Source organism: Lissotriton vulgaris, chromosome 9 (genome assembly GCF_964263255.1).
Source record: "Lissotriton vulgaris chromosome 9, aLisVul1.2, whole genome shotgun sequence".
NCBI classification, from domain to species: Eukaryota; Metazoa; Chordata; class Amphibia; order Caudata; family Salamandridae; genus Lissotriton; species Lissotriton vulgaris.
Genome location: NC_141697.1, coordinates 1,045,713,822 through 1,045,730,852, shown reverse-complemented (window position 1 = coordinate 1,045,730,852; position 17,031 = coordinate 1,045,713,822). Strand labels below are relative to the sequence as shown.

General features: G+C 41.9%; 1 protein-coding gene across 1 annotated transcript in view; it reads right to left on the bottom strand.

Moving 5' to 3' along the window:
• PPARG (peroxisome proliferator activated receptor gamma) overlaps positions 1 to 14,517 on the bottom strand; it is a 219,712-nt gene extending 205,195 nt beyond the window's left edge. Inside the window, exon 1 of the mRNA XM_086938962.1 lies at positions 14,161 to 14,517. The gene's annotated coding sequence lies outside the window, so the exon portion shown is untranslated. The remainder of the gene's footprint in view (positions 1 to 14,160) is intronic.
• Positions 14,518 to 17,031: the final 2,514 nt, after the last annotated feature.

The following is a 17,031-nucleotide window of genomic DNA, read 5'->3' as shown; positions in this document are numbered from 1 at the left end:
AGTGTGACAAACAAGGATCTTTGGGGCTGAACAGTGAAAGATGTGGCAAGTACTCCTTGCTTAAATGTAGACTACGAGTGTGTGTAACTCTCATAATGGAGTGGAGCGTAATCATGTGGAATTACCTAAAAATTCAGCGAGATTACACTTGAATCATGCAGTAATTCTGTATTTTGCGCAATTTCATGGGCAAAAAATGCCCCCTCAAGGCCCACATGGACGTGAGGATGTTTTTTAAGTTAAGAAATAATGCTAAATGTGACAAACCACGAATAGCGAGTGTAAGTAGCTGCTCGCGCTCACTAAATGTGCTCTTGGGATATGACTTTTTCCTCAACTTACTACCAACATTTAGCACAATTTTCTTTGCGAAAATTGCACCCTTGTGTCAAAAATGGCCTCAAAGATGCTTTTTGTGCTAAGAAAAAGTGTAAATGCACCATAGCAAAACTAGGAAGCAACAAAATTCTGCCCAGGCTTAATGTAAACCTATAACTTGCTTAGATGTCTTAATTTTTTCAAATCACTGACCTAAGGTTTTGAGGCACGAAACCGACGTTTTCCCAGCTCATCCATGAAGCAGACTTAGGATTCTGTCCCCTTCTGCACTGTGATGCATACGTTTTATGCCGTCCAGATTTGTGAATGTTAATGTTAGCTTGGGGGCCTTTTAAAGGCTTTCTTCAACAATAGAATACAGGTATGTTGTATTTCCACCGCAAACTGTACTTTCAGGGGTGGCTTGGCTTTGATAATTAAGGGTTACCAGATGACATAGTGTCACGAAGAACAGGCTCAACCAGCCCTGGTCCTGCAGGTTCCGAATTCTGTTACATTCCCCCAACACCTGCCTTTTAGGGAAGCAACATTTAGAGAGCCTCAAACTGCTGAGACCGGCTTCACAGACACAGTAGAATTGTCCTCACACTCTGAAGGCCTAAAACATATTGATGGACAGAAAGAAGGGACCCCCTTTCAAATGTGGACAGCGTAAATGACATGTCAGTAGTGCACATTACCTATTTTAATCTATTTATTATTTTCATTCTAAAGGTTGATTCCACTTTGGTGCGCTTTTCAGTGAGAACAAAGCAAAATGCCCAGTTACCTCTTGAATAGACGTTAACCAAATTAAAATGTATAATTTTTTAATGTATATTTCAATACTAATGTGCCACCCTCCACTCACCTTCGCAGTTAGTCTGAAAGGAGCCGATTCACAGAACTGATCTGAGATAAAATGCTAAACTTACTACTTTTTGTATTTACTGAAGGCATTTAGTAGTAGTAAAGTTAGGACTCCTAACTTTCTACTACTAAATGCCTTCTGTGAATACCAAAAGTAGTTAATTTAGGACTTTATCTCAGTTTAGTCATAGTAAAGTTAGGAGTCCTAAATTTACTACTACTAAATGCCTTCTGTGAATACCAAAAGTAGTAAGTTTAGGATTTTATCTCTGATCAGTTCTGTGAATCGGCCCCACTCTGTTCTGAGGTTGGTTGTGTTGTGTTTCTGGAGGGCATGTCCTAGCAGTTCAGGCTCATCTGTTCCTATTGGAACAGTATCATGTCTGATTTTCATATAGTTAGTCTCTTCCTGGAATGACATAGTCAGCAGAGGGAGGAAGTGAAATATATCCTTGAGTGAAAAAGGACCAGTGTCTGAGAGTAATTCTAGCAGTCTTTCTTCACTTTTTATTTTCAATGTGTGATGGGTATGCCAAGAAATGGGTTCTATGCTCACTGTGGGGCTCGGGGTGCACCTCATTCATGAGACCCCTAAAGGCTGGATCCGTTCTGGGGATGCTTCCATCCCCATGTGGAGTAGCCGACCTCGCAGTTCTTATGGGCACAAGACCAAGCCTCACTTGGTCTCCATCTGCAGTGGATTAGTGGACAACCATGTGTGGACTAGAATGCAGCACTAGTAACATAACAGGTGTATTTGTAAAGCACACGATTACCCGTAGGTGTCTTGGTGCTGAATAACAGATGTTTATGGTTACCCAACTCAATGGTACTCATTTTGATGGACCTCAGATGGATGAAAGGCTGAGTGGACCCGCCGGGATTTGAACCTGTGACCATGAGGTCGAACACAGGCCCCCTGCAATGGACGCATTAGTCCACTGAACCACCAGACCCGGCTAGAGATTAATTCAAGCATTCATTCATTGCATTTTAGTTTTTTTTAATTGACTTGCCTGCATTAGAACACATCTTCACCAAAAGAGGACTCGGACTACTCAATTAATTTCTGCAATCACTTTGCCAGTTAACTTTGCTTTTAAAAGACAATTTAGAGTCAATCACCAAGTCAGATCCTTAAAACTCACCAGCGCAAAATACATTGCAGCGAATGTACAGTGAGTACTGCAGCGTACATCTCTGTGAAGAAATTGGGAATTACATGTACCAAACATTTTTCTGCCTATTTTGTGAATATTCGTTCCGCATTATTTCAATCAGTGCTAGCAGTCCGCACTAGCAGGTGTAAAGTGTTAGCAAGTGAAATTCGCACTAGGCCCTCAAAGAGTGGCAGTGCAAAAATGGTTATATATATATATACACATTTATATAGTTATAACATTTGCTTCTGATCTTTATTTTCCTCAGGGCCTATGCAAGCTTCTTAGCTTCTTTTACACAGCAGCGGCTCCTCTGTTAAAGCGTCTCCTCACTACTCTCAGAGCAGTGCACCAAGGGAAAAAAATGATATTAAAATATTGTTATTATCATTTTATTTTTCTTCACTGAGCCAGGTTGGTTCAGGGCTGGGCTGGTGCACAGGAGGATGAGTGTTAAGGTCACTACTAAGTGCGCATGATGGTTTGACCAGCCGTCATGCGCCCTTTGCATTTCTCTTCTATTTCTCTGTGTTGCACAGCAGGGTGGAGAACTTTCCCAAGGCTCCCAGGCACTGCCTGAGCGGCCCAACAGGCCACTCAGACCAATCATGACGCTGCTGTCATGCTTGTGACAGCAGCGTTGTGATTGGCTTAGGGAAGCCTGGGCACTTTCTGCTCTTAGGAGTCAGGAGGGAGAGAAGAGGATGGAGGAGAGGCGGCGGCCGTAACCCGGTAAGTGATTTTTTTTCTAACCCCAAACCACCTTCTGCCCCGCCACCAGCCGCTACTGCCAGGGAGGGATGGATCTGATAGACCTTTGAAACATATCTAGAGTAGGGGATTGGATTGCTTCTATACATTTTTTATGAACATGGTATGAAAGCTTATGTAATTCTGAAATGCCGAGGGGCATCTTCTAACTTTTTCAGAAAAAGTTATTTTTGTGCCTCAAAAGGGAATTGCGAAACAATAGCCAACTGTTCAAAATTGATGAGGCGTAGATGAAAAAATAGTGCACATTACACATTATTGGGAAAAAAGTGCATGGTACCTATGTTAGGTTAGGTTTTGGGTGCAAAGTTTGCACCTCCACTGCCCACGTGTAAATTCATACAAAAATGAGCTACCTGTGTTAGAATCACAATGTGTCACCTGCAAAGTCGGTATACATAGGTTTATAGAATATTTTTTCTGGATTACTAAAGAACAAGCCTCTTTTGTGTGTGGGTGGTGATGGCCAAAGGCAAGAACCAACAATCCAGCCTGGCCCGAAGATTGAGTCAAGCAGGATATCGGAGAAGGATTACTAACAGAAATAACACCAAATTCACTGTATTTCTTAGGTTTTTTTCTCCATGTTTTCGTATTCACAATGAGCATGTGATATTGTACGGATCATTGCTCTGCTACAGAACGTTTAGATCTGCTTGTCCAAATATTTGTCTTCAAGGCTCATTTAGGCAGCGATAGAAACAGATTTTTTGGTCCGATTAACAAGCAATATACACGGAGTCAATGTGCCTGCAAAATGTCAGTGCACAATCATCCTTTGATAAGTTAGAGTTTGCTTTGTGATACACGAGTACGTGCTCAGTGCAAAACCACCACGTTCAACATGGTATAAGGGCAGCTTCACTCCCCTTTTTGTGACTGCAGCATTGGCGTAACAAAGACCCCAGCGGTGCGGGCGGAGGTCTGAGCTCCAGGGGGTCCCCTCAGCACGGGAAACATCATTTACAACGCGATGCCATTACATCGCGGTTTTTACAACGCAAGTCGTTACAACGACTTGCGCTGGATGGCGCTCTAGGACAAGGAATAGTATAATTTACTATCCAACACCTTCCCTACTGTACGTAGACTGGAGTTGGAATAGTAAATTATACTACTCCTAAGTCCAGCGCCCTCCAACGCAAGTCATTGTAATGACTTGCGTTGTGAAAACCGCGTTGTGATGGACCGCGATGTAAATGTATGCGTTGTAACGTCATACATCCCTCAACACAGTACCCTGGCCTGAAAGCTACTGTGGGTGGTAGGAGGGGGCCCCGTCCATGTACTTTGCAGGGGGGCCCCCTCAAGTTTTGTTATGCCACTGGACTGCAGCAGATTAGCCGCATATATGTCTTCTATTCTTTGGTGACCCCCAGGCAACAGAGCATTGGCACATTTTATGGGACTGGGCATTATACAGATTCTTCACACCTATGGAAATGGCAGCCATCTTGTTTCGCTAGCACCAAGGACCGTGACCAAGGCCAGAGGCGAGGCTTTGTGGCCAACCCGCCACTGTGCATAGCTGAAGGCTGTGCACAGCAGGGGGGTAAGCTGTATGCAGGGGGGTTGGGCACAGGGCCTTTCCAGACACCAAGCCTTTCAGCCAATCTCCTGCAGGGTTGGACGCTTCTAAGGAGGGGCTGGTGACCTGCAATCAAGTTGTACGCAGGGCCTGACCAGAGACCAGGCTCTTTAGCCAACCTTTGCTGCTCACGGCAAAAGGTTGTGCGCAGCCGGGGGTTGGAGTTCTGTGGGGAGTTAACAAAAGTATGTGAACAGAAGTACCCCATCCAAGTTTGTACACCTTTAGCACAAACTATTTAAATGTGGTGTTTCCCTAAGGACTGAAAAGGTACTTCAGCAGTGAAGGATTTATACTATCATCTACGTAACTATCTAGATGTCATTTGCTTGCATTGCCCGTTGAGTATATTGATCCAAAAATGCATGTTCCTGGCTTTGCTTTAATCGGGCAATTGCTATCATCTGTTAGATGCTGCTTAAGGCATTTTGCCCTTTTCCAAATTCTGAAAATAATGCTGTTACAAAGGTAGGTCCTTGCCTAGTTTAAGCAGTATTGACACATCACAAAAATATCTATGATGATCTTTAATAAATGTATATTTACACAAAGTTTCTCAAATAAAATGATTTTATAAGAAGGGGCAACTAACTTTGCAGATCCTTCTCAATAGAATGTGAAAGAAACATGCAATTAGCTCTCATTTAGAATTTCCATATGGGTAAATCACTGTTGGTCAATTCACATCCACAAATATTTGCAAAGCACATTCCCACTATGGGTGTAGTCAGAGGCAAACTCCTGACAAGGGAAAGTGTTTAGCTGTATCTATGGTGGGAATAGGAGGGACAAATCCGAAATAGAGTGTGTTGGAGAATAAGGATTGTTCGGTGGGAACAATAGTTCCAAGCAGAAAGAAACATGAAATTTAAAACAAAGATACACTGTTGCAAAGAATTTATGAATTTGCATAAATAAACACCCCTTACATTATTGATGAGGATGAAATTAATCTAAAGAGGAGTACATTAAACTTTGCAAACAACTTCCACAAAATATTCTTGGTAACCTCTGACTGTCTCAGCTTCCGAGGACTACTCCTTAATGTCTCTGAGTGTCAATAGGAAACCTAGATTTTACTCCAAATTTAGGAGTAAATCTACAGAACTAAATATAATTTTTTTAGAAACTTTTGGACAAAGAGAATAAGGTTGTGCATTATTCTCTCAACAAAAATATTTTTCACAGTTTTCAAGAGCCGAGCCAGGGGTAAACAAGTATGTCTGATGTTGAACAGGCAATACAATTAAAATTGTCGCATAAAAGAAATCCTCAATGTTGGAATGTTTAGTAAAAGAAGCCGTGATAACGCAGCCATTATAGGTTTGTACAGGCCCACGTGGAGTGGTTTGGGTTGTTTGAAAAAGCCAGGATGTTGCGTTTTTCAGTACGAACAGCATTTCTAAATGGTCAGACCAAATCAAAGGGCAGGACCTAGCAACGGAGAATGATTTTGCACAATTTGCGACACACAAAGGTGTGTGGCCATTCATCAGTATGCAGAGACCTTCATCTTCAAGATGTGTCAACTGATGGGAACAGGATGGGATGTGGGTTGGCCATCTCAAACTTTGATATCTGTCAGGGGACTGATAGATATAAGGGCCCGCAGGATATACAGGCAGCATGACATAGTCCTGTTAGAACAAGACGTCTTGAGTTAAGTGGTCAGCTGACTACCGCAAGAATTATGGAAGAATACATCAGAAAAAGAACAGGAATGAAGATGTTTAATGGGAATAGGTTTAATGGCAGGATAAAGAACTTCACAAAATACAAAAGCAAGACCACCCCACAACTGTAATTTCAGGTTTCAATGGTCTACCCATAATTTGGAGGTGAAGCTGATATAAGTACCAATTACATTCAGTAATCAGCTTTGTAGTGGGTCCAAATAGTCGAATATAGCTAATGGCAAATGATGAATGCCCTTAGTTGGATTGTCCACAGAGAACACCCTAATGATTAGCACTCACCCCACCCCCAATGAATATAAGCCAGCAGGGTCAAAGAGAATCTAAAATATGAATATCATGTAAGCACGAGGTACATCTATCCCGTGAGGCTAACTAAAAAAAAGAAATACATTCTTGCCTTTTGAGTCTTTAGTAAGCGTCTTGTCCCTGTCATGGGTTCTATTCACACCAAGGCAGGCAGGGTTCCTTATTTCACTTTGTGTAAGTGTTTTTTAATGTGTTACAGATGAACATGTATGCATCATAGTGGCATATTATCTTTAGGATGAGCTGCCTCGTAGTTTCTAGGTGTTCGTGTTTAGATAATGGGTACATTCACTTTGTCTGTAGTACCACTCAATAGAGCAAGTGGTTTCTAATCAGAAGTACATCTATTCCATATGAACCATTTCCTTGTGGTTAGTGTATTAGGAGTCGGAGCTTTTAGTTGTCACAGTTAGTTCATTACAAGTGATCGTAGCTGCAGCTTTATTCTATCCCATGTATCATTCGCCCCACAGATCTATGTTCAACTAATGGTAGACAACAGCACATATGCTCACTGACAACTGTTCACTTTGTGATACAGACACATATTTATCCTCGCTTTCTCTAGGTAATGTATTGTTTGCAGAGGTCTGTAACACAGACGTCCTTTTTTGAAGCAGATAGAGGACCAGTTAATTACATAACCAAACACTCAGTAAATCGATTTCACCCGAAATAACAAGCACTGGTAAAGTCAATGGGTCAGGCGTTGGGTGCCAGGATTTTGGCTTTGCCAGTGCTTGTTTTGTTATGATATTTTGCACAACTTTATTGTTTGGGAACCCGTTGGGCTCTCTTCAATCTAAAAAAAAGCATTGGCTATAAGCAAAAATATTTTTGATCACACAAAAGCACACGTTCTCGTAGCAGTGTTCCTCGCGCCTGAAGGAAATACTTTTTGTGTTGAAGTGATACTTGTGAAATGGCAAGATACTGGCTCTCACTTTGAAGATAGTCCATGGCACAAGTGGGCTGACACACTGTCTCAAGCGGTATGCTGTATTTTTTTTTTTTTTACAAGAACAGACCAATGGATGGAGAGGGCTGGTTGAAAGTCTCTTTAACTAATTAGGTAAGTGCACCCCCCTGGTCTTCAATCGTCCGCCATGGGGCGAAAAAAGGAGGGAAATGTCACCAGCACCCTCCCCACCCCCTCTCCCGCTCTTCGATGCGCCCGCCGCAGAGGGGTAAACACAGGGACCAACACGGATAGCCAAAGGGCTAGTTAAGCCACTGTGTGGAATTAATACCCGCTGCACCAGGGCACTTAAAAGGAGAACTAAGGAGAGGCGGACATGTTCTTGATTACATAAACGTAATGTATGTTTCTAATTTGCACTGAAGTATTATCTTACAACATAATGCATATTGAAATTATGTAATATTTTGCTCCATCTCCTTTAGCAATGGCCACTGCTTCACCGAGGCAGCAAAAATAAATGTTCATATGTTGCTTCTCAGCACCTAATATATGAGTTTTTCCGCAGCCAAACAGTATTAGCCAATGGAAATTAAGTAACACTTTTCTGTATTTTATAGAATGGTTCTAAATAGTATCTATGTACACATTAGAATCAGCAGGGCAGTTTATGTAATCTAGATCATGCATCACCTTTTCAGGCTCCCACAGATGCCAACAGTATTAAAGGTGCTGGCTTCACATTGCCACTGACAATTGTATTACTGAATATCGACCCCCAGAATATTGTGGTATAAGAATATCTATGATAGAATATCGAGGGTATATTTTTGAAAGGTAAGTGTGTATCGCAAAGTATACATTTAGAATTCCTACCTCCACATCTACGCAACTTGTAGACATATGAAACGCTTAGAGTCATATATGTGGAGTTAGATGTAGAAAATCTAGACTTACTTGCAGATATTTTTTTCAATATTTTGTCCTTGATATTATGTTCCACTGACATTCTGGGCTCGATATTCAGGGTGCACACCATCATCGACCCCAAATTATGAGAGTAATTCTACTGATTAACCAAACCATACTGGAAACAGCTAAACCATCCCCAACCAAGAACCCCATTGCCCTGCTGCTGGCTGGTAGTTACACCCCATTATTGAGCTAGATGTTCCAGAGCTCATCCTTAACTCCCTACTAACCATGTCTCCAGCTGTGATCATTGAAAATTCCTCAAGAAGAGCCTCCTGTGTCTAACTCCTCTCATCGCCATCTTCAAACCTTCTTACTTTGCCAGTTGCTTCACCTCCAAATAGCTCATATGTGCAGTTGTCAGAAAGCTGCTAAACAAGACTACAAGCAAAGACCCCAGTTAACCTCTAAAAATGCCTGGCTCTATGTGGCCAGCAAATTATTAGATCCAATTGTAATGCTAGCTGTATGATATTAGAAAGACCTATACCGTCAGAATTCACACTAAGTCAGCCGCGGTCGGTAGGGGAGTACCTGTCAGCGCGGTGACGTAGGGAGGGGAAGGGGCAGGGTGAGAGGTAGGAATGTATGGATAATGGACGTTTGCAGGTAAGTAAACATATAAATACATCAAACGAATTTCGTTGCGTGCACTATGCAATGCAGTGCACGCAACAAAATTCGTTTGATGTATTTATATGTTTACTTACCTGCCAAACGTCCATTATCCATACATTCCTACCTCCCACCCTGCCCCTCCCCCTCCCTACGTCACCGCCCTGACAGGTACTCCCCTACCGACCGCGGCTGCACTAAGTTGGTGAGGCGCTTTCACAATTCTAAGGCTGAGCTCCACAATCTTTTGACAGTTCATCCAAGCATACACAAGAGGTGAGGCGGAGAGTCAATTCTTCTGGAATATTTCTTCTCTTTCATTGCAGGCTGGAAGAAGACTGAGAGGATTCTGACAAAGAGCAGCCATTCATCATTTCAACTCTACTTATGGCATTGATGCATCTTAGAAAAAAGACTGACAATCGTTTGTAACCACCATCTCCTCCTTTTTACACCTTCACTCACCGATGAAATGCTTGGTAGATGCTACAAAGTAGAGTGAGGGCTACATATATAAACTTAAAAGGCATATAAATAAATAAATAGATGTGTGCTGACAATGTTGAACAATGAGCATAAGGTGCTACAATGCTAACATAATCAGTTTACCAATCTGCATTAAATGTTTACTGTGCTATATTTTTGGTCAAAGTGCACTTATTGATTAACCCTTTCTATATCCTTATAAAGATGTTTCACAACTTGGCTTGGCCACACACAATTAACATCGACCACCACTAACCAACTTCAAAATCAGTTTGATACATTTAGGCCTCTTCTTGAGGAAATCACCCTCATTTCTGCTACACGTTGAACTTAGCACACTTCCTGGAGTGAAACCAAATGCTCACATGAGTGACAGTGAAAGGCAAAGCAATCTTCCTCGTTTTATTCTTGTACCTTGGAAATATTGTTGATATAAGTTTTTAGATGGCCATGTAAAGAAACCTATGAAAGCAGAATAGTGTCAAACCCCTTCTACTTCAGGAGCATGTGGATTCCCTAACAAGCCTTACCATGAGTCAATAAATCAATGGTGTGAACTTTTGAATTTACAACACCATTGCACTGAGTTAAATGTCAACATGTAAGTAGCGTGTGTAGTAGGTCGCCTAGATTGGCCCACAGACCAAATTGGGCTTTTCCGCATCCTCTGTATGTGATCCCTGTGGACAGAACACTCTAGACCCCTCTATTCTGCAGCCCACGTACTTGCCAACAATCACATCTTACTCATTTCTAGGCTTGACTTTCCTGAAACCCTCCTTTCACTGTTATTGACAAGCTAACAGCAGGATACTACTTAGTGAACTTGAAGTTGTACATTATTATTGAATTTTGCTCCCCTTAAGTCATTATGCTCCATCGTCTAGCACATTCTTCGTTCACCCAGGTGTATTAAAGATATGTTAGATGTTCAAGATTTGATTCAATGCCTTTTAGACTCCCCATTTAACTCTTGTTTCGATTATTGTTTTGGGTACTGGTTATTATTCCTGTATATGATTATTGTATGTACTCCCCTTATCTCTCTATGCTCCATCGCATAGCCCATTCCTACTTGTGCACTCAGGTTATATTGAGCTGTTATGTTTGTACTAGTTGATTCAATGCCTATTAGATTCCCGAGGTCAGACTAATGTTCTGATTTGTTACCTTTGCCTCAAATTGTAAAGCGCTCTGATATCCTTCGGGATCAAGTTTGTGCTATATAAAACTTTATAAACAAACTCCGAGCTTTTAGTAGAGCACTAGTTAGAGATGGGAATTTACCTACCGGACACATAATGTTAAAAGCACCTTAAACTCACAGGTCTGAGTCCGACTACGATATAAACTACACATTTTAGCATTTTTTATGTGGTCACATGCTGTGGAATTGGCTTTATCTTCATAAAGATATAAAGATGTTTGCCTTCTCAGCCAGGATGTTAAATAGTTCTGATGGTTCAAAATATTTTTTTAGGATTAGAATTTGCACTGAAATTACAAGGGCAGCATTTACACCTTTTTTCACAGTGGAGATCTGTGCTTAGTAATGAAGAAGCGTGAATTCAGTTATTTTCAAGAAACATGGCAATTAAGTTGACATCTCTTTTTCAGTCATTTGGCTAGACATGTAGTTTCTTTTGCAGATCTTTCTCCCAAAGTGTAAGTCCATTAATAGATATTTTTCAAGTTAATTCGTTATTCTTAAACTGAACGGTAAAAATAACGGACAGACTGCACCTGGAAGATATATTCTGCATTCATCCACACAAAAGACACTGTGATAGTATCCGTGCAAACCTCCTTAAGCTGCTTAGACAAGGTATCTTAACTGTCCAATGGAATGGGCTCCTCAGGGAATGAAAATCTACCTACTGGAGCTCAAATTCAATATGATTCAATCTTTTGACTTTACAGTGAGGCTACGTAGGATTACTACTGTGGTAGTTGTTAGTGAATTAGACAGATTGGACTGCTGTCCCCGCCTTATTCATTGAAGCTACTAGGTGCACGTTGTAGACACAGTACATTTAATTATCACTGACACAGACTGCACTATAACCAGTGACACAAGGGCTTCTGCCATGTGTCGAGACACTGAGCCACCGGTCTCCCAGCAGTTTAAAATGCATGGTTATGTTTTGGAAAATTAATTTTTGAGAACAAAATTAAACAAATCTCTTAAAACGATGTCTATTTTTTTAAAATCTAAGAACACAGTCTATCTAACTTTGGGACATGTCTGATTTCAAATTGGGAAAACCTCCCCAAGCTTTCACAGTTTTAAAAAAGAAATGAAATGCCACTTTTCTATTTAGTGACTGGAGTTGTGTCAACTCAAAGGTAATTTTAGGCGGGTAAGCCTTATGAATCACTGAGCTAGGAAATTGATCTCTAAGCCCCAAGAGAAGGAATCTCCCATCCTATATTTTACAATCTTCACAATCAAGAGTCCTTGATTTGCAATGATGCCATTACAGAGCTTGTCGCTTGCTATTATTGAGGTGTGTTTTTTCTTAATGTACACATTTTGTGAACCCCGACTGTCAACAGGCAACAAAAGGAATTCTAAATTCATTCTTAAAGGAACCCTATTGCAAAACGTGTCTGAACAATGCTCTGTTTGCCATTGTTTCTCGCCAATGTGTAGAATCAGGAAAACTTACAATGCCTGAGCAAAATACATAATAGGACAAGCAGGGCACATGAGAGAGGATACAGGGGCAGTGGAAAGTGAGACGAATGCGCATTGATAGCGAGAGAAAACACAATATTTTGCGAAATATCCAACATTTTTTAACACTTTCTAAGTAAAGAGGGCCTTTGTGTGCATTTATGTAAAACGTCCTTGTGAAATCCAAAAGACACCTCACTATGCACTACTGAAAGCACCTGTACCCAACTATTTACCTGAAAGTACATTAATACGCGGAGTGTAACACCCCAAACACTCCCCACTGATGCTACGCCCCAGGTGATGCTAATTATTTTACATGTACTTCTGAAGAGCTATTAACTGTGATCTGTTTCAATTAAATAGCACTTCCTCCCGCCATCCTCTCAGGCACCACCTGTGTACCACCCTCACAGTACCAATATGTTTTATGTTACACTTCAATCTCTATGATGGAGTGGACACCTGTGCAGGACACTGCAGGACTCTGCTTAGGTAGTCAATAATGTATGCAAAATGCGTAGTAAAAACACAGAAACGATGTACCATTGATGCCACAGATGTCCCCATGATACTGGAAGCTGCACCTACCCTCTGCAGACAATGACATGAGGGCAAGTGAAAGTGATAGTGCTTAACTTGTGCCAAAAGTGCAGGGGCCCAAAGACATTCTTAAGAGCTACCCTCCTCCGCTACCGAACAGGGCTACCGAAACCAAGGATAGGTTGCTTGATTACAGTTTTTTCCAACACGACACTTCCTGTCCCCTTATAGCCCACTTGCGGGTTCTTTTGTATCCCTGCCTTCACTTATCTAACTCCTACTCGCTCCTTATTCTGTATTTCTGTCTCTCACACTGGGTCAATGTCTGTTGCTTAAAAAATGATTCTCAATTCCTCAAATGAGTAGAGTGCCGGTTCAACAGCCATATATATTAAAGCACTTGGACTGAAGACCATTTCATCACTTTGCATCTATTCAATCAGTTGTCATGGCCCATGCTTGCCCCTGCCTTTGAGCAAGAGCACCTGCTGATCAAACACGACATGGGCCTTCCATGAAAACCCCCTTTGCTTGGAACCATAACCATGATTTAGTCAATTCAGCCCAGGTCTATACAAAAGGCAGTATGACGAGGATCTCACAGACCTTCTAGAATCCAGCACAGTAGCTGCCTACCTCAAAGGTACTTTTAGGGCAGGAACGCACACAAATTAAGGAATTTGGCAAATAAGCGAATTATTGGTGGGAAACATTAATACATTTTTTAATAGCAGCTATCATAACGCCAAGAATTAACAGGGATGGGTTTTTCATTAGGAGATTGTTAAAATCAAGAAAAATCTAAGTCCGCCACGAACTCACTTTAAAACCGGCAAACATGAATTTAAAGTTACGACACCGTAAAATGGGAACGCTCCAGAATGAATAGGTAACGCAGTAAATACCTCCTCAATGACCGGGATGACAAAATACCCAGGTAAACACAGGGGTAGGCATAAGTCAAGCACTGCCGCCGCTGGTGTCATGGTTCAAAGGGCATAGTCTCGCGCACGGCTGCCAACTATACGGATCAATACGGTCGGGAGCGCAGCCAATGAATGGCATATATGATGGGACATACGCGTATGGATAACATAGCATGAGTAGGTAGGGTCCCTCGCCGCACAAGGATTAATTTCCTATGTACGTATAATTGATTTTCTGAGCCTATGTAAAGCACATGCATCATGAATTGAGGCGGCGAGCTAGGCAAACTTTGGACTCCTCCGTTCACTGACCTTCCAAGTGCCAGGCTCGATGCAAAGAGTTCGGCTCTTGTCGAAAGTCCGGCTGGCTGCGCTTGTCACTCGGCCGCCCGCCGGCGCATCCCCTCAGCCTGACATAGCAGCTTCCCTCGCTGTCTGCTGACTGACATGAACCCACGCAGGGGGAAGCCACGCTCTCTATGTCCTCGCTCAGAAGGGGGCGGCAACGGGCCGCAGAGCCTGCCCGTCGAGTGTCTCAGGAGTCTCGTCTCCTCCCCTTTCAGAGGGAGCTGTCAAATTACCCCCGTCTCTCTCGTTCTCTCTCTCTCTCTGCTTCCTCATTCCCTCTCCAATCCACCCCACGCGGCCTCTCTCCGCGCGCTCCCTCCCTCAAAGGACCTCGCCTGAAACTTCATTTCGGTACTTTTTTTCATCTTTTTTTGCAGTCTAGCAATAATGTAAGCCACTTACACTAATTCATCGCCACCTACTGGGCGGATATTACATTTGAGTGGAACGAGCTGTGTTCTGCAAGAATGTGCGCCCGACGGTCCTTCTGCCCTGGGCTAAGACGTCGCTTTCTGTTTTCTCTTTTTTTGGCAGTTTTATACAGCGCAAACTGGACTCGAAGGTATTGGAGCGATTTACTCGAGCACCAGTTTTGTTGTTGTTGTTGTAGAGATGGGGAGATTTCGTATTATAAGTGTAAGAAATACAGAGAGGGAAGTGGAGGGTAGAAGGGACCGACGAGGAACTGAAAATGCTTAAAGCATACAAAACATGAAGCAAAACGAGAAAATGTAGACATGGACAGAAAGGTGGTCCGGCTGTATTGGAAGCAAAAAGACATGAAAAATATTACATTTGTGTTTACATTTTTGCTCAGAAACGTATTTTGATCTAACGAACAGTGCGCCAAATGTATGGAGCCATTTTTTTTTTTAGATCTCGAGGGATAGCTAAATTTATCTAGCGAGACCTTAGTGCTTTAAGTGGGATGACAAAGGCGTGGGGTCTCTAAAATGGACGGGGACATAGAAACATCCCCATTAATTCTTTCAAGGAGGCATAGCACAGATATTTAAGGGTGTGTGTCGATTAAAACATGTAGGGCCCGATTCACAGAACTAACTCAAGACAAAATCCTAAACTTACTACTTTTGGTATTCCCAGAAGTTAGGATTTTGTCTTAAATTTGTCTTAAGACAAATTTAAGACAGGCTTAAGACAGACTTAAGTTAGGATTTTGTCTTAAGTCTGTTTTAAGACAAATTTAAGACAAAATCCTAACTTCTGTGAATAACAAAAGTAGTAAGTTTAGGATTTTGTCTTAAATTAGTTCTGTGAATCGGGCCCATATACTTTATCCTGTGCTTCACGTAGCCTGCCACTTGACCCATTCATCCCGACATATAGCAGAATAGACACATACACTTAAAACAACTTAGACCTATTGGCTTTGCAAGTGCTTATACATCTTTTCATCTCCTGCACTTCACCATTTATCACCCATGCTAACAACTCACCCTCTCACCTGAAAGCGGGGCCTTGTCATTTCCTTTTCTCACTATCCATATTTTGACATTTGTGCGCCTCTGTTGCACACTTTCCCAAAATTCCAAAGAGCAAAAATGCAGCCATTGCACTGACCGCGCTACACAGAGGCCAAGGAATGGATGTGCATGTTGTCTGCACACCTTTATGACCCACTGCCAGCCAGTATGAGAAACACACACTGCCTTCAACCTCAGCATTAAATATCTCAATCGTGCCCGGTTTTGAATTTCCACCCACAACCTTAACTTAGCCAGGCACCTAAAGCAACTCATTTCAAAGTATGCACTATACATGACTCACCTTTTGCATGAAAAAGCTACAGATAATACAACACCTTGAAAAAAAGTAAATAGTCTTGGAGAATGCGTGCGAAATGGGATCATTGAATCCCTGGCAAGGACCTCAAGGGCTTTTACAGTCATTGCTGAGAACTAGAATTATTGATCAGTGTTTTGACAGTATAGTTAAGGACATGAATATAGAACGCGGTAGGAACAATTTTCGGAGTTGGTTTTAAGTACCGCTGGGTCTGGAGACCTGGCTGCACATGACCTACCTAAAGCCCCGCAAGGCCTACTGTTTCTGGTACCAAACATATACTTAGAGTGTACTTTGTGTCTGCCCTGTCCCCATGATTACATTACTTTCTCATCTATTTCAGGATTCTTCTTGTTTTTGTGCCACTCAGGACACCAGCATTTCAGTATTACAGGGTTCTGAGTGGATGAGGGGCCCCCTTCCACTGGTAACTTCAGGGGACTAATTTATCCTTTATCATTTTAACACCTCTTGTGCTTGCTTGTTCTCTGCGTGTTCCTTTGCCCCTGCATGCTCTCTTTGTACTCTCCTTTATCTACCTCACTCCCACATACCCCCGTCCTGCTCCCTGTTTTAAATATTTATTTTAATAATCCCTGCTAGTGGCAAACTGCTATAGGGATGCTTGCTTGCTTTTTAGGTGTTGTAATTCACTTTATGTCTACTTTTAAGTCATGTCATAAGGTATTCTTGTGCATGTGTTGTGATGCAGAGGCACATGTGTGTTGTGTAGCATGCACATGTAGACAGCCATTTTGTGAAACACATTCTTAAACTGACAACCCTCAGCAAGATTTCTGGCCATGCATGCATGTCCATCATGATGTATGCATTCAAAGGCTATTGGCAAAGTAAACAAGCATTGGCAAAGCAAATCAGTCTCACTTCTTTGAGAGCTATTGTTTTAGCCAAAGTCTTTTAGCCATGTTGTACAGCAACATGGCTGCTGTTTAGCATGGCTTAAAGTAAGTAGCATTAAGTAGAGGAGAGTGGAGAAGAGTGGTATAGAGTAGAGTGCTGTAGAGTGGA